Raw genomic sequence first — 16,043 nt, forward strand, 5'->3', positions numbered from 1 at the left:
TAGATATATATACTACTACTGATGATCAAGAATCATCAGCAGCTTCGCTATCAGTCTCCGGCTCATGTTCACTCTCACAGCATGCACATATTTCATCCACATCTATATGGAGCGATGGATTTTTCTCAGCCAAATGTCCAAGGATTCTCTTTAGCTTTTTGTTCAACTTATCCTCCATCTCAGCAGCTATCTCCTTCCTTAGGCTTGCCAATTCTTCAGCCTTTTTGCTTTGACGTTGTTGATTGTTGACTGTTTTCCTTGTTCTACCAGTCCTCCCAACAAGCCAATTTGGTCCATGAGCCTGAAAATCTATTTCTTTTGTATTTGCTGCTTCTTCAGCCTCATTGTCTTTCTCAGTGTCTTTGTCATTGTCCTTTTCATTGTCCTTCTCAGTGTCCTTTTCAGTCTACAAAAATCAAAATATGTAAAGATATTAGTGTATAAAAAGGCATGTACATATTCAACATTCATAATAATCTTATGACAGAAGTAATTTCAACAATTTATAAAAATATTATTCCTAACCTTCTTATCATGACCTTGGCGCGTTTTAGGATATATATCCGCCTTTGTAGGTGTATCAGGGGTCGACTGGTTCTTTTTCTATCATAAAATGAACAAAATATTAACAAGTAGGATTGATAGACAAAATAATTGCAAAACATGATAATTAGTATCCACGACCATACCATTTCATTTCCAATCTGTGCAAAGGATTTACGGCCAGCAGTGTGCGTGTCAATGACCTTTCTTCGGTTGTTTGAATTCTTTGCAGCAGTAGATTTGATTTTTTCATGGCCCCAATATTGTAGCAAAATCTTGAATTTTCCAAAAGAATGGACTGCGGCCGATTTCTTAGCCTTTCCTCATCATTGTCATATTTTGAATAGTATTCTGCCTTAAAACGGCTTTTGTGCATCCTCCATGCATCACAGATGGTCTTTAGAACCCAATATTTTCCCTCCTCTGGAATGATATACTTTGTCTACAGATTATACACAATAAAATAGATTATATATATATGAGCTGTTATACACAATAAAATAGATTATAAATAGGAATGTAGTGTGTATGTGTTGTTTTTACCTTGACAAACTCCCACCAGCCAATCTTCTCTCCTTCGGGAACTCGGCTCCAGTTCACATAATCTAGGGACACACATTGTCTTCCAATTGTCTCCAAGAAACTACCAAATTCCGATCTTATTTTACTATTTTCATGCACTGGCTGCAACTCATGATTCAGGGTCAACTCTGGTCTGTCTTCTAATCTTCTTGTGAAAACAGAATTCTGTTTAGTAATCCCTACTAAGATGAATTCTGTTTTCACAAGAAGATTAGAAGACATACCAGAGTTGACCCTGAATCATGAGTTGCAGCCAGTGCATGAAAATAGTAAAATAAGATCGGAATTTGGTAGTTTCTTGGGGACAATTGGAAGACAATGTGTGCCCCTAGATTATGTGAACTGGAGCCGAGTTCCCGAAGGAGAGAAGATTGGCTGGTGGGAGTTTGTCAAGGTAAAAACAACACATACACACTACATTCCTATTTATAATCTATTTTATTGTGTATAACAGCTCGTATATATATAATCTATTTTATTGTGTATAATCTGTAGACAAAGTATATCATTCCAGAGGAGGGAAAAGATTGGGTTCTAAAGACCATCTGTGATGCATGGAGGATGCACAAAAGCCGTTTTAAGGCAGAATACTATTCAAAATATGACAATGATGAGGAAAGGCTAAGAAATCGGCCGCAGTCCATTCCTTTGGAAAAATTCAAGATTTTGCTACAATATTGGGGCCATGAAAAAATCAAATCTACTGCTGCAAAGAATTCAAACAACCGAAGAAAGGTCATTGACACACACACTGTTGGCCGTAAATCCTTTGCACAGATTGGAAATGAAATGGTATGGTCGTGGATACTAATTATCATGTTTTGCAATTATTTTGTCTATCAATCCTACTTGTTAATATTTTGTTCATTTTATGATAGAAAAAGAACCAGTCGACCCCTGATACACCTACAAAGGCGGATATATATCCTAAAACGCGCCAAGGTCATGATAAGAAGGTTAAGAATAATATTTTTATAAATTATTGAAATTACTTCTGTCATAAGATTATTATGAATGTTGAATATGTACATGCTGCAATATTGGGGCCATTGTATACACTAATATCTTTACATATTTTGATTTTTGTAGACTGAAAAGGACACTGAGAAGGACAATGAAAAGGACAATGAAAAGGACAATGACAAAGAAACTGAGAAAGACAATGAGGCTGAAGAAGTAGCAAATACAAAAGAAATAGATTTTCAGGCTCATGGACCAAATTGGCTTGTTGGGAGGACTGGTAGAACAAGGAAAACAGTCAACAATCAACAACGTCAAAGCAAAAAGGCTGAAGAATTGGCAAGCCTAAGGAAGGAGATAGCTGCTGAGATGGAGGATAAGTTGAACAAAAAGCTAAAGAGAATCCTTGGACATTTGGCTGAGAAAAATCCATCGCTCCATATAGATGTGGATGAAATATGTGCATGCTGTGAGAGTGAACATGAGCCGGAGACTGATAGTGAAGCTGCTGATGATTCTTTAAGTACTTTCTCCCCCTTTTTGACATCATTAGAATTCAAAGCATTAGAGGTGAGAAATTGTACCAGTTGAGCCACAGAGGAGCTCAAATTAGCCAGAGTTTGCTGCATTGATCTCTGAGTGGATTCAATAGAAGACAGCCTGGCTTCCACAGAAGAGGATGGGGCTCTGTGCATATTCCTGGAGTAAGTCAATGTACAGACCTTGCTCTTTGTAGACACAGAGTGAGGAATTGCAGAATCAAGAGATGGTGTAGAATCTCTGACAGGTGAAGAACCTTTGATAGGTGAAGGAACTTTGACAGGTGAGGAATCTCTGATTGGAGAGAATGTTGGAATTGGAGAATCTTCCCTGACTGAGATGCTTTCTCTGAGCAAGGCAGAGATTTCAGCTATAAGAGATACTGAGTCAACAGGTGGAGCAGAGTTTACTTCAGTATCATCATCAGCATCATGATCTTTGATGCTGATTGTATGGGAACACAGAGGAGCTGTAGCTTCATCAGAATTTGCAGCACTTAAGATCTCCTGATCAGGAGCTGCAACAAAATCTTCAACAGGAATCAGAGTTTCCTGAGCAATATCTGGGGTAGTCACAATTCCTTCTGGAGTAGATACAATTTCTTCTGCATTATGTGCTTCTGGAGTCTGTGCCTCTGAAGTATGTACTTCTGGAGTTTGTGCTGAAGAAGGTATACCAGCAGCTGTAGGTTGTGGCACAGGTTCTTCTGATTGAAGCTTATTTTCTGACATTGGAATGTCAGCTTCTGGAGTATGTTCTGATGAAGTTGTCAGAGGTACAGCAGATATTGGCTCCACCATCAGAGGATCAGAGACTGTGACCATCTCAAGGGATTAACCATGGATTCCTGAGGAGGATCCACAGTGAGATCAGTCATTGTGGAGGTGGGCTTGATCTTCTTCCTGGGCCTGGAGACAAGAGGATGGGGTACTGGTTCATTGTCAGAGTCAGAGTCTGAGATCTGCTGCAAAAATCTTCTCTTCCTAGGTGGAGGAGATGGTTTGGATGGTGATTTTGAAGACCTCAGCACCCTGGTAGGTGAAGATGTTACAACTGGCCCTTTTTGGGAAGGACCAGAGGTGGATTTGTGGTCAGATTTTACAACTGGCCCTTTTTGGGAAGGACCGGAGGTTGGTACATCTGTCTGTTGCTGGTGGGAAGAGGAGGGAACATTCTCATCAGAGAATGTGGAATCATATTTCTCTGGCATTGCCTGCTTCAATTTATCATGTATAGTTACTGGAATAGCAAAAACAGGTAGGTGGGGTTTCTTACTATCCTTTTTCATCAAATCAGTGAATGCTCTTTTAGTGATTTTAAAAGGTAGTTCTGTATCAGTATCAGGAATAGGTACCAGAGGATAACAGTATGAGAATATAAGCTGACAAAATCGAGCAAAATAAACAGTATTCTCATCCTCTAACCTTCTATCACCAATAAATCTCAAAATAGATGGAGCAATATCAAAGTTGAGATTATGGATAAGAGAATACCCAATCTGCTGACTGAAGAGAGGAATAGCATCAAAATTGCTGCATTTATTTGCAAAAGCTCTGGTTATGCAGGCGTAGTAAAAGCTCCATTCCTTGCAGAGACATGGACGCTTGAGTTCCCCCATTTTATCAGTGCTACCAGAGTATCCAAAGAACTGCATCATATCCTTCAGAGTTTGAGTAGAAACAGCACTGTGATACGTAGAGTGTTCTGGAAGGTGAAGGGCCTTTCGAACCGTCTCAGGAGTTATAATGTACTCCTGTTCCTCATAAATACAGGTTAAGGATGGTGATCCATGTTCACCACCACCATTATATCTTGCTGAACGCCAGAGAGTCAGAACTTGAGCAGGAGAAATAACCTCTGGTTGAGTGAGTGCATACATGAACTCACTGTGGGCAAGATAATCTTGTATCAGATGGAATTCACTGGGAGCTTCATCATTGCTCAGAACTGCAGCATAGTTGTTGGTAACGAACTTGGCACCATCAAATTCGAAGGCTTTGGTCGACATTGTCTGAAAAATCAAGAAACTGTGAGGTGTAGATGAGATGTTTGATGAAATGCGCACAAGAGGTTTTGAAAATTTTCAGAGAGAGAGAGAGATAGATATATCGTGTGAGATAAAAGAAAATGATCTTTCTCTGAGTATATATGTGTATGAACGCATGCAGGTGAGAGTGTAAAGCAGTAGTGGGGCACGTGGCAGTTTCTGAACGGTAACAAAAACGGTAGTGGAGCAGTAATTATTAGCAGCGTGTGAATCTGTACAAACTTCTACCATTTACCGATAAAACACAATTATTTACCGTGTTTTTCTCCACTCAGGAATTCAAATGGATTTTGTACCGTTTGACAGTAAATCTGATATTTATCTGACCAAAATATATTTATTTTAAACTCTGACTTGAATTAGAAGTTTGACTATTGACCAGAGTTTAAATAAATGGCAGATTTTGAGACAAAACAATGATTAGTCATAAAATTTTGCACTGATTAGAGATAAGGAAAATCTGGCAACCAATTTTTCCTCAGAGTTTGCAAATAATTATTTGAATTTAATCAAAAATCACTCAATGTCATAGATTTTTGTTAATCACAGATGTGGAGTGAGAGGTGTGTGTTGTCATGATTATTCTAATTGTAACAGAGATTGACAAATTTCTCAAATAAAATTAGAAAGAATCAGATGTTCAGAAAATGATTTATCCATCTCATAAGCCGAGTGTCTCATAATAAGGATCAGAGTTTAGGATTTCTCTTCTTTTGTAAGACAAGTATCTTCTGAAAGGAAACTTCTCAGGGTAAGTGAGTTATAACCTTCATCAGATTTTATTTATCAGAGTATTTCTCCAGTAATCAGAGAATGTAAAAGGTCACCAAGAAAAATAATTTTCTGATGCATTTTGCTTAATACCAGCATTGCACATGGTTCTTTCCTTTCACAGAATTTCTAAGATCTCAAAGGAGTACCTGAAATAATTTTCTTTCTTTTTCTATTTTTATTTTCTTTTCTTTTTCTTTTCTTTTCTTTTTGAGAGAAAACCAATATGTGATCCATATCTGAGACCTGATTACTCTTAGCTCATAAGAGGAATAAAACAAGTTCTTTTCTGAATACTTATCTAATATTTAAGAAGTAAGGCAGTCTAGGTAACAAGTTAAAATCATGATTTGTGTCACAAGAATTTCCACATATGTAATGTCCCAAAAGTCAGACTTCAGAGTTTTTCATGATTTAATTCAATTATTTGCAAAATATTTTGCACAAGAATATCTCATATCAGTAAAAATTCTAACCATCAGAGTTTGTCGGGTCAGAGATTAACTATCAGAGTTTGTCATATCAGTGCATAATCATCAGAATTTAGATCAGAGAATAACAGAGGCAGTTGCATATCAAGATATTAACAACAATTACTAACAGATATAGTATCATGCAATGTATCAGAGTTTAGAGAGGACCAGTAATCATCCCTAATTCGTTTACAAGTCTTGTAAATGTTGCTTCAGCCAGAGGTTTGGTGAAGATATCTGCCAACTGCTGATCTGTTGGAACAAAATGAAGTTCTACTGTCCCTTCCATCACATGCTCTCTGATAAAATGATATCTTATGCTGATATGCTTGGTCATGGAATGCTGTACTGGATTTCCTGTCATAGCAATAGCACTTTGTTTATCACAATAAATAGGAATTTGAGTCAGAGTTAACCCATAGTCCAGTAATTGATTCTTCATCCATAAAATCTGAGCACAGCAGCTTCCTGCAGCAATATACTCTGCTTCTGCAGTGGATGTAGAAATTGACTTTTGTTTCTTACTGAACCAGGAAACCAGTCTTCCTCCAAGAAATTGACAGCTTCCACTTGTGCTTTTTCTGTCTATTTTGCATCCTGCAAAATCTGCATCAGAGTAACCAATCAGTGTAAAGTCTGATTCTCTGGGATACCAGAGTCCCATCTCAACTGTTCCTTTGAGATATTTGAAAATCCTTTTGACTGCTACAAGGTGTGGTTCTCTTGGATCTGCTTGAAATCTTGCACAGAGACAGGTTGCAAACATGATATCAGGTCTGCTAGCAGTCAGATATAGTAGTGAGCCTATCATACCTCTGTAGTTAGTAATTTCCACTGGTGAACCAGTATCTTTATCTAACTTAGTGGCAGTTGCCATTGGAGTGGTAGCAGCTGAGCTATCCTGCATGCCAAATTTCTTTAGCAGGTTCCTGGTATATTTAGACTGATTAATGAAAATACCCTCATCAGTCTGTTTGACTTGAAGTCCCAGAAAATAGCTCATTTCTCCCATCATGCTCATCTGATATCTGGACTGCATAAGCTTTGAGAATCTCTCACAGAGTTTAGGATTAGTAGACCCAAAAATGATATCATCTACATAGACTTGAACTAATAGCAGATCATTATCATGGTTGAGATAAAATAAAGTTTTATCAATTGTACCTCTGTTGAAACCACTGTCCAAAAGAAATTGAGCCAGAGTTTCATACCATGCTCTTGGTGCTTGCTTTAGTCCATACAGTGCTTTATCCAATCTGTAGACATGATCTGGAAATTTTGTGTCCACAAATCCTGGAGGTTGTTCAACATATACTTCTTCCTCCAGCTCCCCATTGAGAAAAGCACTCTTTACATCCATCTGATAAACTTTGAATTTCTTGTGTGCTGCATAAGCCAAGAAGATTCTGATTGCTTCCAATCTGGCAACTGGGGCAAAGGTCTCATCATAGTCAATTCCTTCTTGTTGAGAATATCCCTTAGCTACCAGTCTGGCTTTATTTCTTGTGATTACACCATCACTGTCTGTTTTGTTTCTGAAAACCCACTTAGTACCAACTATTGATCTGTTCTTTGGTCTTGGTACAAGTGTCTAGACTTTATTTCTCTCAAATTCATTTAACTCCTCCTGCATTGCTGTTACCCAGTCTGCATCCTTTAAAGCTTCTTCCACTTTCTTTGGTTCTGTCTGAGATAGGAAGGAATAGAATAAACACTCATTTGCTGTTGCAGTTCTGGTCTGTATCCCAGCATCTGGATCTCCAATAATCAGATCTGGTGTATGAGACTTTGTCCATTTCCTTTCATGTGGCAGTTGATTTCTGGAACTAGATCCTCCCCCATGATCCATGCCAGTATCATTTTGATTCTCTGATGCCTCTCCCCCATTATTCATGCTATCTCCATGAGCATTCTGAGTTTCTGATGCTCCCCCTGAAGATGTGTTCTCATGATTCTCTGATGCAGAATGATCAGAGTTTGAGGAGTCAGAATCAGAGTTTGAGTTTTCTGCCGAGTCTGCAACATTTTCATCCAGATTTTCATTTTGAAAGTGCTCCCCCTCAACATGTGCTTGAGGTTGATGAGTTGAAGTGACATGTTCTGATGTTGTCTCAGAGTCAGAGTTTATGGAATCAGAGAATGCATCTTCATCTTTAAATCTCAGTTGCTCATGATCTTCAAAATCTTCCATTCCAGTAATTTTCTTATCATCAAAGGACACATGAATGGATTCCATGATTACTCTTGTTCTCAGATTGTAAACTCTGAAGGCTTTTGTTGATAAAGGATAACCAACAAAAATTCCTTCATCAGCTTTTAAATCAAATTTGGTGAGCTGTTCAGGATGATTTTTCAGAACAAAACATTTACATCCAAAAATATGGAAGTATTTGAGATTTGGTTTTCTGCCTTTGACCAGTTCAAATGGAGTTTTTCCATGATTGTTAATCAGAGTTGCATTCTGTGTGAAACAAGCAGATTGCACAGCTTCAGCCCAGAAGTAGGTTGGTAACTTAGCTTCCTCCAACATGGTTCTAGCAGCTTCAATCAGAGTTCTGTTCTTCCTTTCTACAACACCATTTTGTTGAGGTGTTCCAGGTGCTGAAAATTCCTGTTTAATGCCATTTTCTTTACAGAACTCCTCCATTTTAAAATTCTTGAACTCAGTGCCATTATCACTTCTGATGATCTTTACTGCATCTTTAGAGATTTTGTTCAGCTGTCTGACATGCTCAATCAATAAAGATGGTGTTTCATCCTTGCTGTGTAGAAAATATACCCATGTATATCTGGTAAATTCATCAACAATGACCAGAGTATATCTCTTCTTTGCAATGGACATTATATTTACTGGTCCAAAAAGATCAACATGAAGCAGATGATATGGCTCAAGAATTGAGGACTCAGTTTTACTTTTAAATGAAGACTTCCTCTGTTTTGCTTTCTGACAGGAATCACAGAGTCCATCTGGAGTAGAAACTGATTTTGGAAGTCCTTTCACAAGATCTTTCTTCACAAGCTCATTTATATTATTGAAATTCAGGTGAGATAGTTTCTTGTGGTAGTTCCATCTTTCTTCAATACTGGCTCTGCCAAGTAGACAGATTGCAGAGCTTTCAGAGTTTAAAGATAGCTTGGCTTCATAGATGTTCCCATGTCTATATCCTTTTAGAACAACTTTTCCAGTGGTTTTACTGATAACCTCACAGTGTTCCTCCATGAAATCAACATGATATCCTCTGTCACAGATTTGACTTATGCTCAGCAGATTGTGCTTAAGTCCTGAGACCAGAGCTACCGATTGAATGATGACATTTCCAAGATTGATATTGCCATATCCCAAAGTTTTCCCTATGTTGCCATCTCCATAAGAAACATTTGGGCCAGCCTTCTCCACAAAGTCTGATAGCAGGGCTTTATTTCCTGTCATATGTCCTGAGCATCCACTGTCCAGAACTAGGATGTTCTTCCTGTTGCCCTGCAATCACATACACAACTAATGATTAGTTTTAAGGACCCAGACTTGCTTGGATCCTTTGTTCTTGTTAAGTTTGTTAACACTAGCAGCGGAAGATTTATCAGAGTTTAAATCAGAGTTTGTGCTAACAGACTTTTTAACAGATGCTGAACTAGGAGAATCAATCTTTTTCATCAAAGAAGGTTTCAATTCATAATAATCATAATATAAACTATGGTATTCCTTACAAGTGTAAATGGAATGCCATAAACTACCACAATGAAAACAAGGATTCTCTGGTCTAAATCTAGTATTCCTAGTCTTAACTTCTGATTTTGGAGACATAGTATTTATGTCCTTATTTTTCCTGCAAAAAGAAGCAAGATGATTAGGATTACCACAATTATGACAAGTTTTCCTAGGAGCATTTGGAATAGGCATGTAACTGTTGCTTTTGTTTATTCCAACCTTTCCATTCCTATTTTTCTTAGGTTCCTTGATCCTGTTTTCTTTCTTAACCTCCTTGAGCTTATGCTTAAGCTGTTTCTGAGTCATCAAACCAATGTTAACCTGTTTAGGTATATCAGTCTTTGATTTGTCCCGAGTGTTTGATTCTACAACAAATCTTACTGGAACTACCCTAGGTTTTTCAATTTTAATGGTTTCTTGTTTATATGACTCAACTTCATTTTTATCAGAGTAACCTAACCCTTTCTTCCAGTTTCCACTTTCTAAGATATTCTGAGTAGTCTTCCCTGAGTTAGTCCAGGTTCTGATTATCTCTTTTTCCTTAATAAGTTCTGATTCAAGAGAAGCATTTTTCTTTAAGAGTTCATTTTTAACAAAGATAGAATCATCTCTTTCCTTCTGAACTTCTAGCATCTGAACTAGTTCCTTTTCAAAATAATCATTCCTTTTCTTAACATCTAAGATCTCAGATTTTAGTCTGTCATTTTCTAAAGTCTGATCTCTATAACTAACATGTAGAGTTTTAAGAAACAATCTTAACTCAGTTATATCCTCGATATCAAAAGCAAGAGTGGAATGAGGTACCTTAGTTTCAACAGTCTCAGTGCTGTTGTCCATGTTTGCCATCAAGGCATAGTTGACTTCTTCCTCTGATTCTGATGAGCCTGCCCAGCTTCCTTTCTTTGTGATAAAGGCTTGTTCTTTTTCTTTCTTAGTGAAAGGCATATGTTCAGCCTATTTGTATTTAAAGAGATACAACTCAACTCAGATAAGAAAGCTCAGTAAATAGCAAGTCATCGGAATCCGTACGAAGAACGTCACATGATTTATGGGAATTATATGTCAGATATATTCCAGGATGCTGCTGCACACCACTGAAAGAAGTTCATTAATATGTTCAAGCCTCAGTGCACAAATAATCTTTTGTGGCACGTCCAGGAGTTCAGAAGATATAAAGTTTCTATACTTTATTTTATCAGAAGATTCCATTTAATGAAGATGTACTTACAAGACGAAGACTCGACGAACGAATCAATTTCTTAATGTTTATTTGACAAAGAATATTTGATTTAACTAGATACAGATGAACCAGACAGTACATCTGTGTATCAGTTATTCAAATTTAAATATTCGAAGTCAAGCAGATTTGATGGTTCGTTCGTTCGACAGATCAAGACGAAGTTATTAATGTTTAAAGAAGACGGGAAGCAGTTCTACTGAAGAATGGGTGATTAAATATTTAATAGATTATTATTTCACTTCATAAATAATTATATTAATTATGTAATTTATTTATTAAGTTAATTCACTCTCGAATTAATTTAATTTATGAATTTATATGATTAACTTAATTAAGTGAATAATTTTCTATTTTAAATATATGTCAAATTACATTCAATCATCCACTCAAGCTCAGCAAGACAATCTGAGATTGTCTTACCGAATATTTCAAGCTGCCAAGACAAAACAGATTGTCTGACCGAAGCTTTGCTTGCAAGACAATTAAGTTTGTCTGACTGAAGCTTCCATGACAATTCTTAATTGTCTGACCGAATGATACTCAGCAAGACAATCGAGATTGTTTGCCCGAATATGCATTGCCAAGACAATCCTGATTGTCTGACCGAGGAAATGCCTGCAAGACAATTCCTGAGGCGTTCAAGACAATCTTGGATTGTCTGACCGAATGCACCTGCCAAGACAATTGGATTGTCTGGCCGAAAGAACAATCCTGCCAAGGCAATTTAATTGTCTTACCGAAGTTCTGGATTGTCTTGCTAGCTATAATAATTGTCTTACTGCTTTGTCTTGTGCTTGCAAGGCAATCTGTAATTGTCTTGCCCTTTCCACTTTGTCTTTGCTACTTACAATTGTCTTGTCTTTCAATTGTCTTACAAGTACAAATGCTTTGCCTATAAATATGGCTTTGCATTCTTCATTTTTAGTGTTCATCACTTTGTAATTCAAAGCATTTGTAAAGCTTTCAAGTTGTTCGTAACTTGCTTGATCATTATATCCACAGTTTTCTGTGCTTTGATAACCCGGTTGTTTTAATCACTAAAATCTAGAATATACCCTGTCGAATTTATTCTACGAACTTTTAGTGGACATTAAAACTGAACCATATTAATTATATAACGACTTCAAACATTGTTATATTAATTAATTATAATCTGATTAACAAGTTATATTCAATCAGATTATCTTCCGCGATTATTTGGTATCGATTGTATTCAACCCCCCCCCCCCCCTTCTACAATCGTATCTGGACCTAACAATTGGCATCAGAGCGGTTGATACCATTTTCCGTATCAGATCCTATACACACTCTGTAACGTTCAAATATTTTTTATTCGAATTAATTTTATTCCAAAAATTAATTTTGATTTAAAATATTTTTCTTTCAAAAATTCAAATCTCATCCAAACACTATTCACTTCAAATCCTTAAACATGAGTACACAAAAGATCAGTAGCATTAAAATCCCACCGTTCAGCAAGGAACACTTTGGCCTATGGAAGAGGCACATGTTCCTATTCCTCCGCACTGCGAACAGAAAATACATCGGGATTTTGGACAAAGGTGTTACTACTCCGATGAATGTCATATTAGAACACGAAGAGGATGGTGTGTTAATACCTCATCAGATCATTCCGAAAGAACTTTCTGAGTACACAGATGAAGAGAGTGAACAGATGAATTTAGATGATGCTCTTCAACTAATTTTGGTTGAATCTCTAGATCCAGTGATGTACAATGCTGTTGTAAATTGTACGAACGCCAAGCAAATCTGGGATACGTTAGAGATTATCAATGAAGGCTCAGAGGAAGTTAGGGAAAACAAGAAAGAGATACTGATGGCTCAGTATGAACAGTTTGGTTCCCATCCCGGTGAAGGGATTTCAGAAGTATTTATCAGACTTAATAATTTGATAAATAATTAATTTAAATCTGAATGGGAAATTCTACGACAAGAAAGAGGTCAACATGAAGTTTCTCTTAACCCTTCCTGAACATCTGGAACACAGAATCACTGCCATCAGGGAAAGCAGAGATCTGAATGAGATTTCTCTGGAAAGACTCTACGGAGTTTTGAAAACTTATGAACTGGAGCAAGTTCAGAGTAAACAGAGATATGGCTGGGGTAAAACACAGAACCATTCGAGAGCTCTAGTTGTTGAGTCACCTGTACTGGAAGAAAAGAAGAAGGATGTTGTTGTTCCTTCTAAGACTACTCAGGAATTTGTTGTACCTGAGATGGGTCAGACTGCTTCTTCCAGTAGTGACGAAGAGTTCTATACAATGGAAGAGCTTGAACAGTTAGAAGATCAATCTCTATCCCTGTTTGCCAAGAAGTTTGGAAACATGAGATTCCGGAAGAACCCTTCCTATAAATACAAACCTACTGTTAGTAAGTTTCAGAAGGGAGGCTATTCATCTTCAACAAGCAAAGGAGGATACAAGACTGGGATGGTGGACAGAAGTAAATTTAAATGTTTCAACTGTGGTGAACCTGGACACTTTGCAACTGAGTGCAAGCAGCCCAAGGTTCAAGGAAAGAGAAAGGATTCGTATGATGAGCTGAAGCAGAAGTATGATGCCTTAGTAAGAAAGCATCATGGTACTTCTGGAAGTCAAAGCTTCAAGAGCAAATCATATCTAGCAGAAGGGAAAAGCTGGGATGATACAGATAGTGATGAAGAAGAGCAGATTGGGAATGTTGCTCTCATGGCTAATGCTGGATCATCTTCACCTCCTCCTGCTGGAAGCTTTCAGGTAGATCCTACATGCCCTAAACTGTTTATGCAATTAGGACTTGAAAGAGATGATGCTTTTAAAAAGATGAAAGCTGCTAATCTTAAAATTGATACTTTAGTCTTAGAAATTCATGCTTATAAGATGAATGAGATGAAAGTATTAAAACCTAAAATAGAACAATTGACTATGGATTTAGGATTACAATGTGCTAAAGTCAAAGTTCTAGAGAAAGGTGAGATTGCTTTAAGACTTCAGCTAGACGAAGAGAAAGTGAAATGTAAAGCCTTTAAGGATGCCTCCTTGATAGTCAAAGAACTTAATGATAAACAAGAGATCAAGAGAACTGTTGGAATAGGCTTTGACTATAACAAATCTGTAGGTAAGGCTAGTAACATTACTCCTTTTAAGAAGAGTGCTGAGGAGAGAGGGATTCCTTTTGTTTTAAAAGATTCCCCTAAACCATTGTTTAAAACCTCAGAGGCTGAACCTCTTTTAGAGACTCCTGTTGTCATTAGATATGAACTAAAACAGGAAGACCTTAAAATGAAAGAGAGTAATGAGATGAGAGATGAGATTCTGACAAACCTGAAACCAATCAAAGTGAAAGGCAATGTTAGGTTGCCTAAAGCTGGTTTAGGTGTCAACTCTGAAAGAACTAAGTTCAACAAGCCTAATAACTTTGTGAATAGTAAGAACAGAAACAATAGATGGCATTCTACTGAGAATTTTAAAACTGTTAACAATAGTAGAGTAGAATCTGTTGATGTTCCTGTTATTATGACTGATACTCCTGTTGTTCCTGCGTTTGATGCATGTCATAAATCTTGTAGTGTTGATAATTGTATGACTTGTGCTTTCAATTTGATGTATGCTTATTTTAAAAATTTGCATGCTAAAAATGAAAACACATCGCCTAGACAACACACAAACAACAAGCATGCTAGATCAAAGACTGCTAGTCCTACTCGTGTTAGGAAGGAGACTTATGTTCCAAAGCCTAAAACTAAGGTTTATAAGGCTGTTGTTAAGGAAGTAAGTTCAGTCAAGTCTGAACCAAGTATCAGTCCAAGAGGCTCTGTTGTTACACCTGATAGAAATCAGTTCTTTAAGTTTGCTGGACCTAATCAAGTGTGGGTCCCAAGGAATGCTTAATCAAGTTGTCTTTTGCAGGGTGCCAGTGGAATTGTTCGTGTTACCTGGGTGCTTGACAGTGGAGCGTCAATGCACATGACTGGCAATAGATCCCTGCTGGAAGACATAAGAGAAGGAGCTGGCCCAACAGTGAGCTTTGCTGATAATAGCAAAGGTCGTACTGTGGGATATGGCAAGTACAAAATTGGAAGGATCATCATAGAAGATATTGCAATAGTTGAAGGACTTCAACATAATCTCCTAAGTGTCAGTCAATTCTGTGACAAAGGATATTATGTTCATTTTGAAAAGGAGATATGTATCATTAAACATATCAAGGATAAGCGTCCTTCACTATGTGGCATAAGGAAAGGCAATATATTCGTAGCTGATCTGTCTTCAGGACCAGGAAACGAAGTTCACTGTTTCTACGCCAAAGCGTCTGCTGAAGATAGTTGGTTATGGCATAAGAAGCTCTCACACCTCAACTTCAAAACCATGAACTCTCTATTCAAGAGAGATCTAGTGAGAGGCTTGCCTTCCCTGGAATTCTCAACTGATGATCTTTGTGAAGCTTGTCAGAAAGGAAAAGCGAAGAGAGCATCTCACAAAGGCAAAACCATCAATACCATTACAGATCCACTTTATTTGCTGCATATGGATTTGTTTGGCCCAGTGAATGTTGCATCTATTGATGGAGGAAGATATGCCTTAGTTATTGTGGATGACTTCTCAAAATTTACTTGGGTTTACTTCCTGGCTTCTAAGGATGAAACTCCCCTGACAGTAATTGATCATATCAAGTTGGTTGAGTTGGAAAAGGGTGTTCCTGTAAAAGCTGTAAGATCAGATAATGGAACTGAGTTCAAGAATCAAACTCTAATCAACTTTTATTCTGAAAAGGGAATTAGAAGGCAGTATTCAGCTCCAAGGACTCCTCAGCAGAATGGAGTCGTCGAAAGAAAGAATCGTACACTGATCGAAGCTGCAAGGACTATGATTGCTGAAGCAAAGCTTCCTCTGTACTTTTGGGCTGAAGCTGTGTCTACTGCCTGCTATACCCAGAATAGAACTTTGATCAACAAGGATCATATGAAAACTCCATTTCATCTGTATAACAACAAGAAACCTTATGTCAAACATCTTCATGTCTTTGGAGCCAAGTGTTATGTTCTCAAGGATGGTGAAGAGAACTTGAACAAGTTTGAGCCAAAGGCATCTGAAGCAATTTTTGTTGGTTATACAAATAATGCTTATAGAGTTTTTGTAATTGATACTCTGTCAGTGAAAGTTAGTGTCAATGTTACATTTG

At 37.4% G+C, this 16,043-nt stretch overlaps 2 long non-coding RNA genes across 2 annotated transcripts; one reads left to right on the plus strand and one right to left on the minus strand.

Annotated features, from left to right (window-relative positions):
• Positions 1–310: 310 nt before the first annotated feature.
• On the minus strand, positions 311–794 carry LOC135149287 (uncharacterized). The gene is made up of 3 exons (XR_010287610.1): positions 690–794; positions 526–603; positions 311–406 (listed from the first exon to the last, which is right to left on the minus strand). It is a non-coding gene; the product is annotated as an uncharacterized LOC135149287 (long non-coding RNA).
• Positions 795–1,880: 1,086 nt separating this feature from the next.
• LOC135149231 (uncharacterized) lies at positions 1,881–2,302 on the plus strand. Its single transcript, XR_010287511.1, has 3 exons — positions 1,881–1,917; positions 2,004–2,081; positions 2,215–2,302. It is a non-coding gene; the product is annotated as an uncharacterized LOC135149231 (long non-coding RNA).
• The last annotated feature ends 13,741 nt before the right edge of the window (positions 2,303–16,043 follow it).

Source organism: Daucus carota, chromosome 9, assembly GCF_001625215.2.
Source record: "Daucus carota subsp. sativus chromosome 9, DH1 v3.0, whole genome shotgun sequence".
Classification (NCBI taxonomy): Eukaryota; Viridiplantae; Streptophyta; class Magnoliopsida; order Apiales; family Apiaceae; genus Daucus; species Daucus carota.